Source organism: Protopterus annectens, chromosome 8.part0 (assembly GCF_019279795.1).
Source record: "Protopterus annectens isolate FY-2018-M chromosome 8.part0, PAN1.0, whole genome shotgun sequence".
Lineage (NCBI taxonomy): Eukaryota > Metazoa > Chordata > Ceratodontiformes > Protopteridae > Protopterus > Protopterus annectens.
In genome coordinates, this window is record NC_056741.1 from 1,397,744,325 (window position 1) to 1,397,767,867 (window position 23,543).

Sequence of the window (23,543 nt, forward strand, 5' to 3'; positions counted from 1 at the left end):
TCCTAGCCACATGTTACATAGATCAAGAAATGACTTCACTAAAGTTAAGCTCATGGTGCCAGTAGTAGGATACCTCTTCACACTGCTGACATATAAACTTGTTAATCAACCTGAAAACTTTGTAGAGATGGCTAGAAAGATATGTTGAACATCTGGAGGTCTGCTCTATTATCTCAGGGTAGGATAAAGTTAGCAGAAACTAGGTGCCTTTACGTGCAACCCCCCACTGTATGTCAAATCCTTGCAGGTGTGGATATAGCAGCTAAGGGCACATATAGCAACATGCCTAATCTACTGAGATGCCATTGCATTTGTAATGGAAGATGATTCACTGAGGACAAGGTCCTTCTCACCTATATGCAACAAACTCTCAGGTTGTCCTCTACAAAGTACAACCACAGAAAGATATCTGGCTGAAGATTTATTGACCTCTTTTTAATTTTTCCTAGTCTTTTGGGTTTCTAATATCATGACAGGAATGGACCCCATTCTTAAGTCAAAGTACAATTAAAGTTCATGAAATTAGTATTGTTTCAATCTTTGATATCAGCCAAACTGCTCTTCCCAGAACCCGCAATGTGCCCAGCAATGACTCCTTCTGCAGTTCGTATGGAGGTACATGTATTGGCAGTGTATCTAAATATGATTGTAAATTATTTTTTATAAGATCCGTTGCTCCTCCTACTGCTGGAACTCTATGGGCATCCTTCTTCCACATTGCATTCATTTCTACCTGCAAATCCTATTATATTATGACTTTGCATATCACTGTACATAAGAAACTGTGTTTACTGGGTGTACCAATTTCAATGATCAATGCTACTTTTGTCTTCTTTTCATAGACTACTTTACCTGGTTTTCCAGCATCTGTTTTTTGAACTGTTGGTAATGGATGATCCCATGTGACATAAATTTCATCATTTTGTATGATGATTTGTGTCTCATGTTTCCAATGTTTTTAAGCTGCCTCAGTATTATAATATTTACATAAGCCCCAATGCAACAGCCTTGCTGCATTATTATGCCTTTCAGCATACAGTTCATCTGCCATTAGTATATCTCAACCAGCAACAAGATGTGTGACTGTTTCTAATTGTCTATTTCTCCACATGTTCAATAGACTTTGTAAACCAATGTGTACATAGTCCACTAATTTGGGCGACCAGTATTACCCTTTTGTCTTTTGGTTTAAATTTACCTCTCCTTAACCATTCCTGCACTTGATCCTGATCAACATAAGCTTGTTCCAAGAGTTTTCTATACTTGCAACTATATTTATGAATTTTCCACATTTCTTGCCTTCTCATCTGATCCTTCACCTCATATTCTTTTTTTTTGTTTCTTGGCACATTGAATAGCTGCCTGATTTTTATCTACCTCTGGTTTCATTTCCATTCCCGCTTGAGGCAGATATGCTTCTGCTAAACCAAGCAGGGAAGTCATCTTAGACTTATTGTTCTCATGTTTCAAAACTTTCACTATGTTTGGGTCCCCTGAGGTCAGCAAATATATATACAGTCCCACGATTGCAGATCAATACATGCAATCAGTTTTGAGGAGGACCATATCTCCTTCAGAGCGGGGAATATATAATCTTGGTATGCACTGATTTTTTATAAATCATTTGGTGAGCATGAAGCATCCTTCTTGTTTTCCTGTCTAATCTATCCAACTCCTTTTGGGGCCAGTCAGTCACTCCAAAACTGTAACTTAGGATAGGAAGAGCAAATTTGTTTATAGTTTGGACTTTGTCCTTACATGTCAATGCTGTTTTCAGTATTAATTTTAGTCTTCTAAATATTTCTTACTGAGTTTTATTTACATTTGTTCATGTTTTATTGTTAATCCTTCATCAGTTCCCAAATATTTATATACTACCTCTTGGTCAAGTTCTTTTATATCACATTCCTGTCTCCAACTGATGTTTTCTTGGTGATACAGCTTTCCTGCTTTAAAGGTTGAGTTTACACATTTATCAAGACCAAATTACATTCTTATATCATCTGAAAAAAGTTTTGACAACTTGCAGTTGTGCCATCTGTTCCTCATCTGAGGAGCTATAGAGTTTTAAATCATCCATAAAAAGAAGATGAGAAGCCTTTATACAGTGTTGTTTTCTTGGAGCCAAAGTATAGCAATTACCTAATATGTTAAGTAGACAACTTAATGGGTTAAGGGCAAGACAAAAGAGCAACAGTAACAGAGTCACCCTGGAATATTGTGGATATAAATAGTTATTACTCATGACTAAATCTTCATGTAAAAATGTTAATACTTTAAGCAAGAAGTTAGGTACTGCATCTGAGCCTGGGTTTTCCAATTAGCAGCTTTTCTTAACTTCGTTTCAATCTCTCCAGCCATTACTTGATCCCATTTCATACCCTGTACATTTGAACTTCTTATTCTTTCTTTTACTTCTTCTAACCATTTAACATCTTTGTTATCTTCCATGGGATCTTCATAGATATTTCTGCAAAATGTGTTTATTTCTTCTTTTTTTGGTAGTGTTTCAATTAATTTTGCTTTGTTTCCCAATTTTCTATAAAACATTGTTGGGTCATCAATAAATTCCTTATTTGCATCTTTTCCTTTATATTTATCTGCATATCTTCAAAGTTTTTCTGCCTGTGCTGATATTCTAAGTTTATTATTTGCCACGGTGATGCAGTGGTTAGTGTTGCTGCCTCATAGCAAGAGGTTTTCCAGTTTGATTCCCAGCTGGGGTATCTTCTGTGTGGAGTCTGCATGTCCTCCCTGCGGTCACGTGAATTTTCTCTGGGTGTTTGGGTTTCCTCTCACATCCCAAAGACATGCTGAAGGTGAATTGGACACTCTAAATTAGCCCTAGGTGTGTGTGTGTGTGTGTGTGTGTGTGTGTGTGTGTGTGTGTGTGTGTGTGTGTGTGTGTAATGTGTGTGTGTGTGTGCCTTCTGTGGAAGGTTGGGCACCAGGCTGGCAACTCGACACCTTAAAACTACACTGACAATCAATATGTGGACCGTTGTTCTGCTGTGGTGACCCCTAACGACAATAGCTGAGAGGAAAAGAATTTGCAACAGTGCATGATAGATCCTAATTCGTTCTGATGCTGCGCATTGCTTTTATCATGTTTATCTTTCTGAGTATTTTTGTTGATCTGTTTCTTCTTCTATACTCCTCTAACAGTGACACTTCTTGTCTTAAATGTTTTATAGTTTTTACTATGCGATACTTCCACGATGGCATTCAATTTCTACCCTTCATTTCCAATACTACTCTATGTTTTTTGTGGTAAGACTTTATCTATTATTAATTTAGCTGCACAATAATATATCCTATTTACTTCTGTTATATCACAGGAATCTCTATGGACATTCCAAATTACTGTGTTCATTTGTTTTATCAAACTTCTAACTTATTTGGGGTTTTATTGACTTTCAGTAGTCTATTTCTTTCATTGATCTTAATATGTCTGTCCATCTCTATTAAATCAAGCTCTTAGATAGTTTTCTTCAAAACTGAGGGCACATTCTTTGTTCTCTATTTCCTGTGGACATTCTATATAAAATTCCAGAGCATCTTCCTGTGCCACATTCTCATTCAATTTCTGTTGCTCTTTCATATAGGAACTCACTGGCTTATCACTCCATAACATTGAATGCGTCAGAGTTGCCACAGGTTCCTGTTCCATCCCTTGCTGTGCAACTCCAGCTGAACATTTGTACTGGTTTCTTAAGGAAGGCCCTAAAGTATCTTCATATGACAACTGATCAGATATTTCTTACTCCATTGGTTTCTCCTTAATTTGGCGATCCATTGCTCTATTCTGCTGTGGTATTTTCTGAGTTAGATTTTCTACACTAAATCCTTCACTTCATAGGTACTCCATAACCTCAGGTTCTATTTCTTTAACATCTCCATTACTAATCCTCTTCTATTTTTCCTCATTGTTTTTCATGTTTTTTGTATTGTAAAATGTTCCATGTCCAGATGCCTTTGCCTGCATTTCTCTTCACTATCGTTGGTGCTGCCCTTTTTGTATAGATTAGTTTTGCTACTTGACTAATCTTCTGTTCTGCGTTCCATCTTTGTGATCTTATTTTCTTTTATTGTGAAATTTTCCAGATCTGGATGTCTTTGCCTGTATTTCCCTTTGAATATCTTTGGGGCTGCCTTTTTTGTGTTGATTAATTTGGTTTTCTCCTTTGCATAAATATTGTGCCATATCATATTTTTTCTTTTCCATGTCCATATTTCTTTATACCTCTTAAAAGTCTCTAGATTTTGTTCTTTATATTTTCGCAATTCCTCAGATGCTTCTTTTTCCAAACAAATCAAGGTTTATTGGTCTATATAATGCTTTTCATAAATCTGTTGTATTAATGACAATTTGTTTTTATTTTAAGCTTGTGACAGTTTTTCTTGTGGAAGTATTTTTCTTTCCTCTAATTTCTCTCTTAATCTTTCTGTATATGTTCTGTCTGGAAATTTTGGGCTTCTTGCATAATAGTAGCAATACATAATTTCTTTCTTATCCTCAATAGTCAATTCTATCACCTTTATGACTCTTTTTTTGGCCTATCAGTTTTTGTGATTTATGTGGACTGCTACTTCCTTCAATAACAGGGGGGACATCCTCCTCCTTGGCCTGGCCTACCCCCATTGTAGGAATATTCCCATGTCTTGAGGATTCTACACTGTCATTTTTTCCAGTCCTGGCTCCAGTGTGTCTACCAGGACTAGGCACATTTTTATTTTGGGTTTTTTACACCAAGCTATCTTTTTATCTTTTTTATTTCTCAACCTACTTGTGTCTAAGATATATGCTATATAAAATACAGTCTATATATCAGTGTCATCTTGGTGAGATTTTGTGAAAAACAGGGTCTACCTCATGAAGGTACTCACCAAGACTTGAGGATGAATTTAATTCCAGCAATACTACTCTCCTCTACTTGCTGATTTATCATCCCTCCATTCAGACCCCATTATCTCTCCATTCAGACCCCATTATCTCTCCATTCAGACCCCATTATCTCTCCATTTGGACCCTATTATTTCTCCATTCAGACCCCATTATCTCTCCATTTGGACCCTATTATTTCTCCATTCAGACCCCATTATCTCTCCATTTGGACACCATCATCTCCACATTCCGACAATCAGCTAAAAGCAAGAGATATCTTTTCAGTCTCTAATTCCATCTTGTGGGGGAAACAAGACACTGTGGTTTTTTTAATACAAGTAAGGTAAATGGTATAGGCAGGGATATCATAGGTTAGTGTTGATGGTCTGAGTGGGAGCAAGGAGTTCAAACAATCTAGAATGGGGAAGGATCTCTGTGGGTGTGCAAGACTACAATAAATATTTTTTTAGAAATTCAAAAACAAATGCTGCATGCATTTTAAAACTGCATTCATATTATTTTATAGATACACTGGGTTAATCTATGTAACTGATATAATATACATAATAGATTATAATGCAGGTTCAAAGGTCACAATAAAGCAGTACTGCACTAGTCAGTGTCTTTATGACCCTAAAATGCATTGAAACCTTGTACTGCCGAATCTGAACTAAATTAATACACAACGACTGTCAGTAGGCATTGCTGAAGGAAAATAAAACTGATAATCAGTATCTAACGTGTGTCCATATGTGAGTAAAGTATACATCATGCACATACACACACACACACACACAAACACACACACACACACACACACACACACACACACACACACACACACACACAGTAATAAAGATCCTAAAGTAAATTGTGTTTAGGCTAGGAACACCCTTTTAGCTGACATACGTATATTTTATAGCTTTGTCTTCATGGGTAAAAGTTTGCATCTAAGTTAGGCAAATATGCGTGTTGCTTGTTCTGAGTATAAATAAATACACCAGCCACTTATGTTTGTTTGTTTGTTTGTGCTGTGCCTGAGGTATCCCAGAAGTGAAAGAAGCTGTAATATGCAAGGTAGGGTGAAACTGCTGCTTAGAAGTAAGATTTCTACCTCTCAGCTCATGGTCTAGGTTCAGACTGGACCTCCTTTCACTACTTGTGTGGAGTTTCACTGGTTTGGCCCCCCTCTGCAAGAGTTTTCCTCAAGAATTTTGTTTTCTTTTCAACTCACAAAACATGAATGCCTATGCTAAATCATCATGTTGTATTAACTCTTGTTGTTATTGCTAATGCTGCTGAAAAGGATCTAGGAATAGCCATTTTTCTTATCCTAAAAACAAAACAAGCAATAAATAGATACATAAACAGCCAAATGAACCTGACCAGACAAATAGACATTCCAACTAACTTACAAATTGTCCAGAGTTAACTTACCAATAGAAATCAAGAAGTAGTGTGGATTCACCCTGAAGGTGCCCGATACCATCTGCTAATTGTTTATTCTTTAATAAAAGAATATGTTTTTAGTGAGGTATTTGTTAGGCCATATGGTAATAAAGCTGCAAGATTTGGGCTTTTCTAAGTGACAGTTGTACCATTCACCCACTAGACAATTCTTATAGGAGAAGAACAAAGAGAGAGAGAGAGAGAGAAGTAATTCCAAAACTGGACTCTGGAAAATAATATTTCTCACTCAAGTTATGCAGATACTGACCTCTGCATGTTTGGTGGTACAGGTGGATCTATATCAATTTATCAAAGGTTCATTTCCATTAAACCTTCATTCATCAAACTATATATAGCGAATGCTCACTTCTGTGAATATTCAGTTCAATTAATTACTTTCCCAGGGAAAATAAAGAATTGACAACTTTGATAGAACTACACCAATTTTCGCCATTCCATACAGTATGGGTGTCTTTTGTTACACAAATATTATTAGATTTTTCTGGGACTTGGTTTTTCACAGTGAAATCAAAAAGCACATTGGGGTCAGTCCTGTGATTGTTTCTTTCTAGTGCTAGGAACATTAAATCTCTTTTGGAAATGCCAGGTGGTAGAAAAACTTTAAAGAAGACCCATGGGTCTACGTATAAATGTGAAGCATGTAAATTCTACAGGTTCATTAAAGAGGGCCCATATGTATTGGTAGAAAACTTTGCCAGGACCATTCAACTCAACACCTCCCTTATAGTGTATCTTGCAACATGCAGCTTGTGCAGAGCTTTGTAAATTGGGAAAACAATTAGAAAACTGAAAGAAAGAATTAGGGAGCATGTTTATGATATTAAACATAGAAAAACAATGATTGCACTGTACAGGCACACAATTGATTGTCCTAATTTTAAAAAAGTTTACATTTTTTATTATTGATAGGGCAATAGCTGCAAGCTATAGTGGTGATGTGGACAATTTGAGTGTAAAGAACTATACTGTCAGCTAAGACTCAATGCGTCATCAGCACCAGGTACTAATGATCGCATTTCACTTGCTTGTATTTTAAAGAAAAGAGCTGCAGTGGTATAATATGGCAACACTATTTACTTACAATGCATTTCACTTAGCTTTTAAATACATCTTTACATTTACAAACATGATTTTACAAACCTGTTTTTATATACGTGTTTCATTTATTGACTACCCAAATTATTTATTTATTTATTTATTTATTTATTCAAATATTTATATATGCATTAACTCTCATTTTTTTACCTGTCAAAGGTTTTTACATTGTACTTCAACTGGGTTTGCATCTTTTTATTTATTATATTTACATTTTTTACACACTTTCTTCAGCACATTATGATTTTAGTATTTTAAATATATTGTTTACTTTGCATTTTTATATGTGATCCCCTGTAGGCTTGGTCATCTGAAAGGGTACTTTTAACTGTAGAATCTTACTTGATATATTTTCTTCTCTTACCAATGTATAACTGACAGTCTTTTTACCCATGTTCTATGTCTTCTTTTACCTGGAGTGTTTTATTAATTTCTTGTTATATTGCTATGCTCAGCATATATGATAAAACCTGTTTTTGTGTATTATGCTGTATGTACTGTAACTGACATTGTCTTTTACCTATGTTCTATATCTTCATTTACTTGGAGTGTTTTTATTAATTTCTTGTAATATTACTATGCTCAGCATACATGATGTAACCTGTTTTGAGTATTATGCTGGATGTACTGTATTTGTATAACCTGATGCTGGAGCTTTTCTCCTGAAAATGGACATGGTCCAGTCAGAATTTCCCGGTTAACAAATGTAAAATAAAAATATAACATTTACTATTATTGTATTTTAACTTCATCACAGTTGTGTGAATTTTATGTTTCTGTGCTTAATGAATGTAACATACAACTCCCATAATTCCTATTTGTGACATAACCTGCTCCGTGGTATCTACTTGATTTGATTGGCTGTTATTTTATATTTAAATGCATCATCGATGGTAGACAAAAACTACTCTGATGAAGTCTATGTGAACATGAGAAAGTATAGAAATGTATAAATATTTCATTGTAATAATGAGGAGGTGCTTCTTAGTAAGCAAATTATATTTACTGAAATGTGTTGAAGTCCTCTACTCAGTTTGTACGAAGTTATACCAACTGTTTTGTACTTACACGCTATTTTACAGTCTTCTTTATTGATGGGGCAGGGGTGACCTGCATCTGTCCCCTCAGGGTTTTGATTATTGGCAAAGGCATTGTCTACCTCCATAGTGCCTTTTTTTAGGCAATGCCAGCCTGATAAGTCTACCAATATAACAAAAAAACCAAAGGAAAATAGGAAGGTGTTATAGGCGCCAAAATAAGAAACATCTGTGTGATGATTGAGACGTGGTTTAAAATAGCAGAGAGCACGCCAGCTTTGCAGGGCTATAATTTCTTCCACACATTTAGACCAGCTACTGTGCAGAAGGGGAAAAATGTGGAGGTGTCGAAGTCTACTTTCAGAAGAGACTCACATCAAGGCTGGTAAAGTATCACAATGCACTAGAGCTTCTCCATGTCCAAATAACCATCAGAAAGGTCCCATACCATATAATGGCTAGCTATAGACCTCCCTGTATGACAAAAGAAATACAAAATACCTATCTACAGGAACTAGGATAATTTAATATTAAACCTAATACCATTTTCCTATGTGATCTAAAATATCCAACTATAGACCTGGAAACTTACACCACCACTCCTGCACAAGCACAGAGATTCCAGGACTTTGTCAATACAACTGCCCTGGAACAATTATTACCCACTAGGGAGAATGACATCTTGGATTGTTTCCTTATTAATATAGGAACATCTTGCACCATCCCCTGTGTATCTTCATCACTTGTTAGGTCTGACCATAAAGCAATCTCCTTTGAAATAAAACTGAAACCAGAGATCCCTACCATCCAATGTACCTTTAGACATTTCTTTAAGGTAAACTACTTACTCCTAAGTGATACATTGGCAACCTTCAAATGCACACCAAACCCAGTTTAAATCTACTGAATATGCAGAAATATACACCACCACACTATACCAGCATGTAAACAGCTGCATAGATGCAGCCGTACACCACAGGAACAAGTGCAGGGAAAACCCCAGAAACAAACCCACATGATGGAACCACAATATTAACAAGCTGTATAACAAAATGAAAATAATTTTGACCAAAAGTAAGAAGAGTAATTCCTAGAAAGCTAGAGCCCTTGTCACTGAAAAAAAAAATAAACAACTCAGGAGCTTAATAAAATTTACCCAAGCCAAGTTTGTGGCTAAAATAGCTACCAAAGCCAAAGACAATCATAAGGCATTTTTAGTTATGTTTGGAATCTCAAAAGAGGAATGCAGCAATGCTTTGAGCTGTTTGTGAATGATATTACCTACACTGGCGTATGTAACATGGGATAGGTTATCTTGAGCACAAAATGGGGAATTTACTAGACTTAAAATGGAACACAAGGGCAGCTAGCTTTGTACTTACCTATGAAGCTATGGTATTTCTGTTCTCCCATAGCATAGATATTTTTTATAATTATCAGATAAGACTTTGTGATGTGCCATGATACTGAACAGTATTATTTATTTATAACCTTGAATAAGGGGTGCATTTGCTATTGCACATCTTACCTGAGTGCAGGTTTGTAATGCAGATTGCTTAATGCTGTTTCCCCACCATTTTCGGTCAATTAACAACCATGTCAGACTTTGCTACATCAAGAATTACAAAACCAGCAGTTCAAAAGAAAAATGCAGGTAATGAAAAAGAAGCTTTTCGTTGCAGTATCATATAATATGAGCCAGTTTAGTGCTGACAGTTGTAAAAAACTGGGATGGAACACTTTCAAATATCCATGGCACTTATAACTTCTAAAAAACAACATTGACAGTGCTGGTCCAAAGGCACAGACACAGATATTCAGAAGAAGTTGTTTGAGAGCAGACCAAAGAATGACAATTCAGATTTGTTGATTTAGTAACTATACAAGTATATGCCCAAGGGGTTGTTAGAATGTAGAAGTGACAAGTCTTGAATGCAACCAATAAGCAGTAAACACAGAGCACATGATTATGACATTAAGAAACTTATATATAATTTCATATTGATATCCAACTGCAGATGTCAATGATATAGTTAAGCAAAACCATGTTGACTGACTGAATGTGGTTTATGATATTCTGTCAGCACCTGAATTTCCTTTTGTTAAAGACTAAACAAAAGTTTGTTTCACAGCTAGCACAATTTAGGGGCATGTAATTTTAAGAGTATCTAAATTCAAATTATACTTGATTGAGGGATTATACAATGGACGAGTTCTAAATGAGGATGTTTTGTAAGGAGCAGTTTTGCTACAACCTCTCATAGGCTAACATTGAGGTAATGTGACTGGATGCCTAGTTGGTGCAAGAATTTTACTGGTATGCTGGCCAGCAAGTGCTATGCACAATAAATGTTCTTATGAACAAACTTATTTTGCATATGTGATGCTGTTGGCTGTTACCATTTGCTTGTGTTAGAATGAATACCAGAATATGACCATAAGAACAAGTAACTGGATGACCTTGGTCAGCTGGGCTTCCTAAAACAGTTATAATCTAACTTATTCTTATTTTATTTTTATGTAAGTTTTAAGTTTCTATTCAGTTCAAAAGGATTTCACCTACCTGAGCTATGAATTAACACTGGAAAAGCATCCTGGAAAGGTATACCTTTACTGAGCTCTTTATATTATTTCCTGTCATGAGTGGTGTGCAAGATCCACAGGAAACGCAATATAGACAGAACAAGACTCTACTCCAGCTTTCATGGAGTGAAGATAAAAAAATACAACCCTGATATAGCTTCCATAGGCGACTGAAAATAACATGTAAGTTCTTTATGGGTTATTTGAGGCATAGCTGGGAAAATACAACTTGATGGAATTAATTTTTTTTCCAAATCGCTTTCCAAAAAGGAAAAAAAAATATTTAAGTTTTTAATCCCCAGTGATACGGGATCCTTGCTTAACCCCAAATCATATCATATTTATGTTTGGCAATAGGATAACGCTGATCTTTTCTAGTATATCCTAAATAGTGTAGCACATCAATTTCTAATCTGTCATTTAGCCATATCTTCATAAAATAGTTATGTGAACATCTTTTTTAACTAACAGCGTTAATGATTGAGAATTATTCCCAATAACTCTTACTTGCAGCCATTCTGCGCAGAATTCTAATTGCATCTTTTTCTCCTGAAAGGAATCAGCTTGTCATAAGAGATCCTTTAGTTGCTGGGTGTGCTGCAGATTCGTCACATGCAAGTTATTTGTGCATGAGAAATACAATCTTGTTAACCTAGAAACTGATGTACGGAATACTCCATTATAGTTCTACACTGTTACTATTAAAAAAATCTAATTTGGCCATAATAACAAATGTTTAAAGATGAATCCCTGTATGACTGAGTTACTGCCTGAGAATTTGCAACAGCAGTCTAGTTATCACTGTTTTCACCAGTGACTTGTGACGAGCCAGACTTAGAAATCTGGCTTGATGACTGGCTATTTGTTAATACAAAAGAGATACACTGCAGAAGTGGAGTTCAAATCCTATCAATAACTCTAAGAGGACCTGTTCATCAGGCAATGCATTTTGTTGCTTAAGAGGATTGACAGAGGATGTGCCTGAGGAAGAAATCTGAATTCCTGCCATAATTGTCTATTCTCTAGTTTGCCACAGCTACTGTTCCATGCTGTTTTTATGTATTTATGTATTTATTTATTTATTTATTTATTTATTTAATCTGTTAGTGTCATTTCTGGGCAGTTCTGCAGAAGACATTCCAGCTGATACATCTGCTGCTTCAGTGAATTGCAGGATTTCCATGAAGGAAGACAGATTTTTTTTTAGCAACCTCAGAGATAAGTTTATGTCTCTCTCTCTCTATCTCTCTACCAAATTTCAGACATGCAAATTTATTTTGTAGTGCATACAGCCAAGTGCATGTGAAGCAGCCAGGCCAAATTTTGCAGATACAGCATGTTTGCCCATACTTAATGGCAGTTTGTTTACTAGATAGCATTGGAATATTTTCAGGTTTACTAACAAAAAATAACAAAAAAAAAATGGCAGCATATTTGAATCTTCTCCAAAAAAATATGCAGCTTGGCATGATCCATTAATGTAACATCCCACTGCTCCTCATGGCTTGAGCAATGTCTTCGTCTGGTGAATGTTTCAACTAATTTATGCAAGTTGCTTTGTGTTTGGATAACTGTAGCTACCTCCTCAAACTTATGCTATAATACAGTGCTGGAATGATGCAGCCAAAACCTTGGAAATCATTCACTGTGAACGTATTAAACTCAAGCACTTTGGGTACTACAATGCTACTACTAGATTTGTTGGGCTTCAGAAGATTCCAGTACTATGAGATACTGATCTGTTTGGGCATTATTAGTTTTTCATTACCTGGTAGCATATTACTTCCACCACAGAAGCCCTCTGCAAAGCTTAAAAACATTTGAAATTTGTAATATACCTCTGAGTACAAAGTGTACAATTTAGCAAATATTAATAGCTATACATCACACCTAAGACTAGATTACACCTATTTTTCTTTTTGCACAACAGATGTTATTTCCTCATGTAAACTAGTTTTATCTCTAAATTATTATCATTGTGTATAATCTTTATGACTTTATTCATCTTCCATTTGGTATTCGCTATTAATGTGCTACATTATATTTTGTACATCTTCCTTAATGTTTACCTTATTTTTTACATTTTCTACAGACTGACTTACACGGTTACCATTGTTTATTCCAAATCTGAAAATGCCAAGTGTGAAGTTAATTTTAACTGCATCTTTCCTTCTAATACAGAAATAATATATTGAAAACGTTATCTGTCAATCCTAGGTAGCACAGAGATTGTATATCTGCTATATATGGAAGAATAAGAAAGGTCAGCACACTGTTTGCCAATGACAATAAGGTCAACACATGGACTAGCAATTCTTAGGCAACTTGCCATCTTTTGAAATGTTTGAACTCAAAGTTGGTTACATTAAGTTCAAGCTCCATGTCCGTTAAATCTCCTTCAGGAAAAAAAGAAAAACTCTTTAATTTTCTTGGTCTTCCTAGTATTAACAAATAATTCATTTGTTTTTCTAAATAGATTATCTTTATATTTTTCTCTACAGTCCATATTTTCTTTATTTATTTATTTTCTGTAGGGTTAGGTATTTGTGCTTATTTTTTTTATTATGAAAACAAAAATATAATTATGTAAGTATACATTGTCTTTTATAAGATTATTTTCCACTGTCTAATACCTATAATAGTTGCATCATTGGTATATTGAGGTGCTGTTATGTAATAGGATACAAACCAAAAATAAGTAAATAAATAAAGATAAAAAAATGTCTTCCCAATACAGCATTAATAAACCGAAACCTACTGGAGACTTCTGACCGATTGAAGAAGCACATGTTTTAGAAGATAATAGTTCACAAAGCGCTTACAAGGAAAAACATGAACTAAGCAAACATTTCCAGTTACATTCCCTATGTAGTACACTGGTGTCTTAAAGTTATATATTAAAAATATACATAAACTCTTTGAGTTGTAACAGCTTTTGCACAGTTTTACTACCAGTAATTCTTTAATGTATCTGTCCAAGAGCAGTAGCATTGAAATGATGATACTACCAGAATGCTATTGGCACATAGATATATAAATGTGTTTGTGCACACACACACACACACACACACACACACACACACACACACACACACACACACACACACACACACACAGACACAGACACACACGCACATACACACAGACACACACACACACACACACACGCACGCACATACACACACACACAGACACGCACACACACACACACACACACAGACACACACACACACACACACACACACACACACACACACACACACACAGACACACTCACACACACACACATACACATATATATATATATATATATATATATATATATATATATATATATATATATATATATATATATGAAAATATCAGAGCAGCTCAGCAGTTAGCACGTCGGCTGTTTCAGGGTGCTTAGTCCTTCAGCTCATTTCATGGATAGAATCTGCTTGTCTTTTCTGTATCACCACATGTTTTTTTGCAAAGTATTTCAGTTTCCTCCTATATTCTGAGCACATGCTAATGGTGACCTCTACCAAATTGTTTATATGTTTAATAGCCATGTGTGAAACAGTCCATCCTGCAATAGACTGGCATCCATTCTGAGATTAGCTACCTTGCTTTGCACACACTAAATGCCGGGATAGATGCAGCTCACTGGATAAAGCAGGTGACAAGAGAATGAAAAAAAAAAAGAAATATATATATATTATATAATTAACAGGGGGCATGGGGGTGCGGGGGAAAATTGCCCTGCAAAAAAAACTGACTTTTAACTCTGCATATTCCAAGGACACTTAATCATAACATTGATTCAACTAATCCCTCTAGATTCAAATATGCATATATATATATATATATGTATATATATATATATATATATATATATATATATATATATATATATATATATACACACACACACAAATAGAGATAGATAGATATAGACAGGGAGTTATAGATATAAATATAGATACAAATATACACATTCCCGTGCACACATAGAGGGACGGACTAGATAATTTAACAGCAATTTAACATTCTTTTATTACTATAGTGCTCATGTTCTTTCCTTTTCTGACTGGTTTCTTTAGAGAGCAGGACTGGCTCAAAATTTTCTATATCAGTAATACTCAATGAGCTGCTCAGATGGGAAGGGTTAAAACTGTCATCAAAATTAGAAAAATTCAGTCCCCACCAGAAAGAAAAATGTCACACCTCAGATCTGGTGTTCTGCTAAAATATCTGTCCATCACCATAGATTTTGAAAGTAGAACAAAAGTAAAACGTAGACCCCTTTCCTTGACCCTACATATACAGTAATTACTAATGTTGGTTTGTACTACAAAATCTGGCTCAGAGTGACAAATTAAGATGTTTGCATCTCTCATTAGAAGTTACTATGCAGTTACGGTGGCAACATCACATTTTAGGTGTACATCCATCTGCGAGTCCCTCCAAGAGCAAGTGCAGGTATATAGTGTCACATCTACAGCTTTTAAATCAGAATTTTGTCTGGGGTCTGCTCTGACTTTAGGCAACTTCCCATGAATCTACCCCCCCCCCCATGCAAGTACACCCAGGTTATTATTCTCAGCAACTTTCACTATTGGTGTGGGGAAAGCAAGGGATGGAAACATCTGTATTAGAGATGGCTGCCACAGAACATGACTTAGTCACTGGCATAACATCACTGCTAGCACTTAACAAAGATTTTGTCTATGTAACCTAAACCTTCTTCATGTCAGCCAGCAGGTACACTACAGGCCTGAGTATCACACCCATGAATGAATATGAGTGATACTGCCCACCATTGCCCCAAATTAGAACAATGACTTAAGCAGTGGGATTATAGTGACCCTCCATCACCAGGCCAGGCCAGCTGACAATCAGCCACATGCTCCCATACTTTCCTGACCAGCTTCATTCACCAATGCCTGATCCAATAAATCCAACCTAGGTTCACTGTGGAACAGTAGTTTCTTTGTCAGTTTGCCACTTTGTCCTATAGAATTAGCATAACCACAGCCTTTTATCAAATACAGCATCACAGCCATAACCAAAATCTGTACAGCTTACTCAACAGAGCTATGAAACGTTTGTAAACACAGAGATACAGCCAGAAGTAAGCGTAATCTTACAGAGAATTAGAACTCAACAATAAGTAGCAATCGAAAAAAGTTAAGGCAAGCAAATAATAATCAGGGGATAAGTGGTATGTATAGTATTAAGCTAAGGATGATTCACACATGTATTGCCATGATGATTTTCTCAGAAAAAAATGCTTCATAATGCTTCATTAGCCTTCATCAGACCATCTTTTCTGGAATAGGTAGAATACAAAGCTATGATTCAGAAGCTAGGATGGTGGCCCCAGCTAATTTCCCCTTGATTACCACTGCATCGAAACTACCTCTAGCTTTATAAATTAAATCAATTTGGAACATAAACCATGTTACTGTATCAAAGAGTTCTGCCAAAAAGTGTTGCCTATTTAAATTCTGTAGATCGTAATTGTGATCCTCAGAATGAAGTACATGTGTGATTGTGTGGAAATATGCTCTAAATATGAGACTGTGATAACTCTCTCTCTCTCTCTCTCTCTCTATATATATATATATATATATATATATATATATATACGTTTATCCATATAGATCTAGATAGATAGACAGATAGATAGATAGATAGATAGATAGATAGATAGATAGATAGATAGATAGATAGATAGATAGATAGATGAAGGATTTTGGAGAACTACACCTTCAGTTTGGAGGATGCAAAAGGGTAAAGGCACCCTGCAAATTACTTTGATTTTTGTAACAATGACGTTAAAAAATTCATTGTATTTGTCAGAGTTGCAGTTTGTTGTCAGGGACCTGTAAATGTAGCTCTCACTCTTTTTTTGGCACATTCAGTTGCTGCCTGATTTTTGTCTACTTCTGGTTTGATTTCCATTCCCACTTAACACCGATATGCTTCTGCTAAAACTAAGCAGGGAAGTCATCTTAGACTTATTTTCCTCACGTTTTAAAACTTTCACACATTTGGATCTTGTGAGGTCAGCAGATATGTATGCAGTCCTATGACTGCAGATCTATACATGTAATCTGTTTCAAAAAGGCCCACACCCCCTTCACAATGCAGAATATATAGTCTTGGTAGGCACTGATTTTTATAAATCATTCGATAAGAATGAAGCATCCTTCTTGTTTTACTGTCCAACCAACCCAACACATTTTGGGACTAGTCAGTCACTCCAAAACTGTAAGTTAGGACAGGAAGAGCAAATTAGTTTCTAGTGTGGAGTTTGTCCCTAGATGTCAGCACTGTTTTCAGTATTAATTTTAGTCTTCTAAAATATTCCTAAGTTTTATTTGCATTTGTTCATGTTTTATTGTTGATCCTTCATCAGTTAACAAATATTTGTACACTCCCTCTTGCTCAAGTTCTTTGATATTACATTCTTGTCCAAAACTGATGTTTTCTTGGTGCTGCAGTTTTCCTGCTCTAAAGGTTGCTTTTGCACATTTATCAAGACCAAATAGCATTGTTATATCATCTGAAAAAAGTTCTGACCACTTGCAGTTATGCTTTCAGTTCTTCACCTGATGAGTTATACAGTTTTAAATCATCAACAAAAAGAAAATGTGAAGTCTTTACACTTTGTTGTTTTCTAAGAGGCAAATTATAGCCATGACCTAATCTGTTAAGTAGAAAGCTTAATGGGTTAAGGGCAAGACAGAACAACATGGAATATCTGCCTTTAAATTTTATCTCTGGAATAATAATTTGTCCTTTATCATATCTTAATTGTAAAGTGGTTTGCCACTGTTTCATGGTTACTGTAATGGATTCGATCAGTGTAGCATGTATCTTATTTAAGCACTCTTTTATCCATGAATGTGGGATTCAAATGCTTTTTTGTAGTCAGTCCATGCCATACTTAGATTCTTCCCCTTTTTACAGTTCTCCACTATGACTTTATTTAACAACAAACAATCCTTTGTGCCATATGACTTTCTTTTAACACCCTTTCGTTATATTGCCATGATTGAATTTTCTTCTAAATGACTATAAACTCTGTCTGCATCAATTCTGGTGTACAGTTTATACATCATTGGAAGGCAAGTTATTGGTCTATAATTTTTAGGATAACTTGCAGGTTCACTCTTAAGTAGGAGCATTGTTTTTCCTGTTGTTAACCTGGTTGGTGTCTGTTCAGGGTGTGCATATAAATAGTTCTTACTCATGGCTAAATCTTCATGCAAAGATGTTAAGACTTTTAGCCAGAAGTTAGGTACTGCATCTGGGCCTGGGGTTTTCCAGTTGAAGCTTTTCTTAGCTTTATTTCAATCTCTTTGACCAGTACTTCATCCCATTTCATATCCTATACAATTTGAACTTCTTATTCTTTCTTTTATAGCTTCTATCCATTTAGCATCTTTGTTATGTTCCATAGGATCTTCGTAGATATTTCTCCAAAATGTATTTATTTCTGCTTTTTTGGGTGGTGTTTCAATTCCTTTTGCCTTGTTTCTCAGTTCTCTATAGAACTTTTGGGGGTCATTTGTAAATTGCTTATTTTGTACTTTTCCTTTATATTTATCTGTGTATCTTCTAAGTTTTTCTAATTGTGCTGATATTTTTAGTTTATTTGCAATAGAGCAATATAGATCCTGATCTGTTATAATACTACACTTTGCTTTTATCACATCTCTCTTTCTGTCTATCTTTGCTGATCTGTTTCCTCTTCTATACGGTCCTAACAGTGACACTTCTTGTCTTAATTGCGTTATAGATTTCTCTATTCGATATTTTCATGATGGTATTCAATTTTTCCCCTCCCTTTCCTTTATTACCCTGTGTTCTTGTGGTAGAATTTTATCTATTATTAATTTAGCTGCACAGTAATATCGCATGGATCTCTATGGACAGCCCTAATTATTGTGTTCCTTTGTTTTATCAAACGTCTGACATTTGGGGTTTTATTGACCTTCTGCAGTCTATTTCTTTCATTGATCTTAATATATCTATTTGTCTCTATTAAATCAAGCAATTCTTTTCTTAGCTCATTTTCTTCTAAACTGTGGGCACATTTTTTTATTCTCCATTTCCTGTGAGCACTCTATAGAAAGTTCTATAGCATCTTCCTGTGGCATATTCCCTTCAATTTCATCCTGTGTCATCAGTTGCTCTGTCATATGAGAACTCACTGGCCTATCACTCCTCACCACTGACTGTGTCAGTTGCCACAGTTTCCTATTCCTTCCCTTGCTGTCCAGCTTCAAGTGAACATTTATACTGGTTTCCTGTGGAAAGCTCTAAAATGTCTTCATATGGCAAATGACCATATACTTCCTGTTCAGCTGGTTTCTCCTTAATTTTGATGTCTATTGCTCTATCTTGCTGTGGTGCTTTCTGAGTTAGACTTTCTGTACTGAATCCTTTACTCCACAGGTACTCCATAACGTCAGTTTCTATTTCTTTAACTTCTCCATTACTAATCTTCTTTTCTACTTTTCCTCTTTGTCTTCTTATTTTTTGTATTGTAAAGTTTTCCATGTCCGGATTCCTTTCCCTGTATTTCTCTTCAAATGTCCTCGGTGCTGCCCTTTTTGTATTGATTAGTTTTGCTTTCTCCTTTGCATAAATATTACACCATATTAAATCTCTTTTTCTTTCTCATGTCCATATTTCTTCTTCAGATGTCCCCTGATCTTCCTGTTTCTCCTAACTTTGGAGGCTCGTTCCATCATGCTGTGATGTAACGTGTGTTAGACCTTCTACAGGAATTCCATAATTTCAACTTCTATTTTTTTTTAACTTCTATTTTACTAATCTTCTTTTCTACATTCCCTCTTTGTGATATTATTTTTTTATTGTGAAATTATCCATATCTGGATGCCTTTGCCTGTATTTCTCTTTGAATATCTTTAGGGCTGCCTTTATTGTATTGATTAATTTGACTTTTGACTTTGCATAAATATTGCACCATATCAAATCTCTTTTTTTCCATGTCCATATTTCCTTTCTATATGTTTCATAATCTCTAGGTTTTGTTGTTTATATTTTTGCACTTCCTCAGATGCTTCTTTTTCCAAACATATCCAAGTTTCTTGGTCTATATAATGTTTTTCACAAATCTGTTGTATTAGTGAACACAAATTTTTATTTGAAGCTTCTTCCAGTTTTTCTTGTGGAAGTATATTTTTTCCTCTAGATTCTCTCTTAATCTTTTTATATATCTTGTGTCTGGAAATTCTGGGCTTATTAAATAATAGTAACAATACATAACTTCTTTCTTATGCTGAATAGTCCACTCTATCATCTTTATGGCTCTTGTTTGGCCTATCAGTTTTCATGATTTTTGTGGACTGCTACTTCCTTCTACAAAACAACAGTTAACACTTGTGAGAATGTTGCCACCCAGTTTAACTTCTATTTTACTAATCTTCTTTTCTACATTCCCTCTTTGTGATATTATTTTTTTATTGTGAAATTATCCATATCTGGATGCCTTTGCCTGTATTTCTCTTTGAATATCTTTAGGGCTGCCTTTATTGCATTGATTAATTTGACTTTTGACTTTGCATAAATATTGCACCATATCAAATCTCTTTTTTTCCATGTCCATATTTCCTTTCTATATGTTTCATAATCTCTAGGTTTTGTTGTTTATATTTTTGCACTTCCTCAGATGCTCCTTTTTCCAAACATATCCAAGTTTCTTGGTCTATATAATGTTTTTCACAAATCTGTTGTATTAGTGAACACAAATTTTTATTTGAAGCTTCTTCCAGTTTTTCTTGTGGAAGTATATTTTTTCCTCTAGCTTCTCTCTTAATCTTTTTATATATCTTGTGTCTGGAAATTCTGGGCTTATTAAATAATAGTAACAATACATAACTTCTTTCTTATGCTGAATAGTCCACTCTATCATCTTTATGGCTCTTGTTTGGCCTATCAGTTTTTATGATTTTTGTGGACTGCTACTTCCTTCTACAAAACAACAGTTAACACTTGTGAGAATGTTGCCACCCAGTTTAACACTTATTTCACAAAATCCATTCAAACCCTAGCCAACAACCAAACTAAGTCTAATCCTACCCCTTCTGAACCAAACCAAAACACTCCCCACAAAACAACTTAAACCATTTCAAGTTAACACCAGTCCCCATCCAATATTTCAAAACACTACTTAAAAAGCTAAAACCAACCACTTTAGCTGCTGACAATCTCCCTGCAGATTTTCGCCTCAGATGCTATCTCCTACCCAATAACCATACTTATAAATAGATCACTAACTAAAGCTATGTGCCCAATATATGCAAAATCTCACACATTTTGCCTCTGCACAAAGGCGGTACCTCCGTTGAACTTACTATCTATCCCCCCAGTGCCATCCTTTTTCCCCTATCTAAAATCCTGGAAAGAGTAGTTCACTCCCAACTTATAGAATATCTGCTATCTCGCAATCTCCTAGTCCATACACAACATGGCTTTCACCCTGCACATAGCACCTCAACTGCCCTGCTATCCTTCACAAACATAGTTAATCAGTACAGAAATAACTCCCAAATTGTATCAGCCATTTTCCTAGACCTGTCAAAGGCTTTTGACATGGTCAGCCACCTCAAAATTATTAATGTCCTCACCTCCCATAACCTTAGCAATACTGCCATTACCTGGTTTCAGAGCTACTTAACTAACCAAAAACAAGCCGTCCGTTGGCAACAATCCCTCTCACCCCTCCTCCCAGTCACTATAGAGGTACCACAAGGCTCCATCCCTAGACCCTTACTATTCTCTTTTTAACAACCAACTTGACTCTGCAACTCCCCATGCCAATATAATTCAATATGCTGATGACCCTACCTTGATCTGCTCTGCCTCCTCCCTCAGTAACCTTCAATCCATCAGCCAAGACTCCTTCCTGTCTGTTGAAACTTGGTTAATCAACTCGCAGCTTATATTAAATCCCAGTAAAACAAAACCTATCCTCTTCTACCCCACTAGAAATATTTGTTCCTCTTCAACCTTCCACGTCTTTTCTAAAAACAAAACCATGATCACTCCTACTCCCTATACCAAACTGCTTGGCAATTGACAATAACCTGAAATTGGATCTCCATATAGACCAAACGATCGAAAAAGTTCAGAAGAAACCCAACCTCCTATATAGAAATAACCAATTTCTAACAAGCAGTACTAAAAAGACAATAGCCAGGACACACCTTCTATCAACACTCCTATATGCATCCCCTATCCTTACTAACCTCTGCAAAACTGACCTTGCCAAACCTGAAGCCTGCTACAACAAAATTTTGAAATTTGCTACCAATACTTCTACAAGTCACATCATTGTCTATCACTCAGACAACTTGATTGGCTTGAACTCCCTTTGCTCCTTCAATTTAATCAACTAACTTTAGCTCATAAAATTCTCCAACACCCAGAAAAGACCCCTGCCCTCAAAGATATTATTCAACCATACTCTGCCTCTAGATCCCTTCACTCCAACAATAAACTTCTTCTCCAAGTCCCAAAGCAAAAAAACCACAGCAGGTGAGACTCTCTACTCCTACTGCATTTCCAAACTTTGGAACCGCTTGCCAAATTCACTAGTGACTAATCCCACATCTAAACATTTTAAAAAGCTTCTAAAAACCCACCCTGCTCCTGTAACACCCCAGGGTAAGCCCCTTCCCCTCCCCTCCTGCTCCTTAATCCCTCCTCTTCCTCCCTTCATTCTCCACTATACTCCACCACTTCAGAAAACCTGAACTCTCATTTCTCTAAGTAAATCATTATCTGGGGCACCCTGACATTTCATCCTGGACTCTCAATCTGAATTGTTGTCTCTACTAATAGCCTTGTACAGTGTTCATAACTACAATTTCACATGATGCATAATATGCAAATGCTATAGTTCCCATTATTTAAATGTATTAATGTACTATATTAATGTCTTACAGTTTTGATGTACTCTATAAGTTTCAATTATGTTGTTTTTAAATATAGTATGTTACTGTATTATGATGAAGCTTTTCTCCCCAGGCCTCCACTGAAAAAGGACTCATGTCCAGCTGGACTTTCCTGGTAAACACATGTAAAATAAATAAATAAATAAATAAATAATACAAAAGGGGTTGCCATCCTCCCCCTGGGCCTGGCCTGACCCATTGTAGGAATGTTTCCATATTTTGAGGATTCTACACTGTCATCTTTTCCAGTCCTAGCATCAGTGTGCCTATCAGGATTGGGCACTTTTATTATCACGGGTATTGTGCACCCAGCTGTCTTTTTTAATTTTTGACCTACTTCTGTCCATGATATAGTCTATATAAAATACAGTCTATATATCAGTGTCTTCTGGGTGAGATTTTGTGAAAAACAGGGCCCACCTCATGAAAGTACTCACCAAGACTTGAGGATGAATTCAGTTCCAACAATACTTCTCTCCTTTTGCTAATTTTATC

General features: G+C 35.7%; 1 protein-coding gene across 4 annotated transcripts in view; it reads left to right on the forward strand.

Moving 5' to 3' along the window:
- LAYN (layilin) overlaps nucleotides 1-23,543 on the forward strand; it is a 375,483-nt gene that overhangs the window by 64,664 nt on the left and 287,276 nt on the right. The window lies entirely within an intron of this gene.